We start from the raw sequence: 2,500 nt of genomic DNA on the forward strand, positions 1-2,500 counted from the left end.
AGAGCACCTGGGTGAGACGGGGCGTCTCGGCCTCGCTTCCAACGTGTCCGGCGTAACCCATTTTCACCCCTTTTGCTCACAACTTCGTACTACGGCCCGGAAAAACGACAGAGTCGATGGGTATAGTGTACTATTGCCGAAAAACGACAGAGTCTTTTCGGGAATAGTGTACTATTTCGGTTTTTACTCTAAGTCCCTCAGGGGCATGGGGTGCTATACTATGATGGTCAGATCACCTCCAGGCCCCAGGGGAGTGCTTTTCTGGGGTCAAACAGTGCACTGATGATGGGGGATTATTTCATTTTGCTCATTTTGGTGTTTTTTCACATTTTAACCCATTTTCACCCCTTTTGCTCACAACTTCGTACTACGGCCCGGAAAAACGACAGAGTCGATGGGTATAGTGTACTATTGCCGAAAAACGACAGAGTCTTTTCGGGAATAGTGTACTATTTCGGTTTTTACTCTAAGTCCCTCAGGGGCATAGGGTGCTATACTCTGATGGTCAGATCACCTCCAGGCCCCAGGGGAGTGCTTTTCAGGGGTCAAACAGTGCACTGATGATGGGGGATTATTTCATTTTGCTCATTTTGGTGTTTTTTTTTTTTTTTTTTTTTTTTTTTTTCACATTTTAACCCATTTTAACCCATTTTGCTCACCCCGCACTCTGCCGCATATGAGGCCGGGGAAGGGCCACTCTGGCTGGGCATGGCCTCCGCTGAGCACCCCCTGGAGCCACTGGAGCCCCCGGAGGCCCTCCAGAGCCACCCCCCACTGTCCCCAGACTCACCCGGGGGAAGGGCCACTCTGGCTGGGCATGGTCTCCACCAAGCAGCCCCTGGAGCCCCCGGAGCACCTCCAGAGCCACCCCCCACTCTCCCCAGACTCTGCCCGGGGAAGGGCCACTCTGGCTGGGCATGGCCTCCACCGAGCACCCCCTGGAACCCCTGGAACCCCCGGAGGCCCTCCAGAGCCACCCCCCACTCTCCCCAGACTCACCCCGGGGAAGGGCCACTCTGGCTGGGCATGGTCTCCACCAAGCACCCCCTGGAGCCCCCGGAGCACCCCCAGAGCCACCCCCCACTCTCCCCAGACTCACCCCGGGGAAGGGACACTCTGGCTGGGCATGGTCTCCACCAAGCACCCCCTGGAGCCCCCGGAGCACCTCCAGAGCCACCCCCCACTCCTCCAGACTCACCCCGGGGAAGGGACACTCTGCCTGGGCATGGCCCCCACTGAGCACCCCCTGGAACCCCTGGAGCCCCCGGAGCACCTCCAGAGCCACCCCCCACTCTCCCCAGACTCTGCCCGGGGAAGGGCCACTCTGGCTGGGCATGGTCTCCACCAAGCACCCCCTGGAGCCCCCGGAGCACCCCCAGAGCCACCCCCCACTCTCCCCAGACTCACCCCGGGGAAGGGCCACTCTGGCTGGGCATGGCCTCCGCCGAGCACCCCCTGGAGCCCCCGGAGCACCCCCAGAGCCACCCCCCACTCACCCCAGACTCACCCCGGGGAAGGGACACTCTGGCTGGGCATGGCCTCCACCAAGCACCCCCTGGAGCCCCTGGAACCCCCGGAGGCCCTCCAGAGCCACCCCCCACTCTCCCCAGACTCACCCCGGGGGAGGGCCACTCTGGCTGGGCATGGTCTCCACCAAGCACCCCCTGGAGCCCCCGGAGCACCTCCAGAGCCACCCCCCACTCCTCCAGACTCACCCCGGGGAAGGGACACTCTGGCTGGGCATGGCCCCCACCGAGCACCCCCTGGAGCCCCTGGAGCCCCCGGAGCACCTCCAGGGCCACCCCCCACTCCTCCAGACTCACCCCGGGGAAGGGACACTCTGGCTGGGCATGGTCTCCACCAAGCACCCCCTGGAGCCCCCGGAGCACCCCCAGAGCCACCCCCCACTCTCCCCAGACTCACCCCGGGGAAGGGACACTCTGGCTGGGCATGGCCTCCGCCGACCACCCCCTGGAGCCCCCGGAGCACCCCCAGAGCCACCCCCCACTCACCCCAGACTCACCCCGGGGAAGGGACACTCTGGCTGGGCATGGCCTCCACCAAGCACCCCCTGGAGCCCCTGGAACCCCCGGAGGCCCTCCAGAGCCACCCCCCACTCTCCCCAGACTCACCCCGGGGGAGGGCCACTCTGGCTGGGCATGGTCTCCACCAAGCACCCCCTGGAGCCCCCGGAGCACCTCCAGAGCCACCCCCCACTCCTCCAGACTCACCCCGGGGAAGGGACACTCTGGCTGGGCATGGCCTCCACCAAGCACCCCCTGGAGCCCCTGGAACCCCCGGAGGCCCTCCAGAGCCACCCCCCACTCTCCCCAGACTCACCCCGGGGGAGGGCCACTCTGGCTGGGCATGGTCTCCACCAAGCACCCCCTGGAGCCCCCGGAGCACCTCCAGAGCCACCCCCCACTCCTCCAGACTCACCCCGGGGAAGGGACACTCTGGCTGGGCATGGCCCCCACCGAGCACCCCCTGGAGCCCCTGG

Source organism: Eucyclogobius newberryi, unplaced genomic scaffold, assembly GCF_026437365.1.
Source record: "Eucyclogobius newberryi isolate DKJ021-1_F unplaced genomic scaffold, fEucNew1.0.hap1 SCAF_316, whole genome shotgun sequence".
Lineage (NCBI taxonomy): Eukaryota > Metazoa > Chordata > Actinopteri > Gobiiformes > Gobiidae > Eucyclogobius > Eucyclogobius newberryi.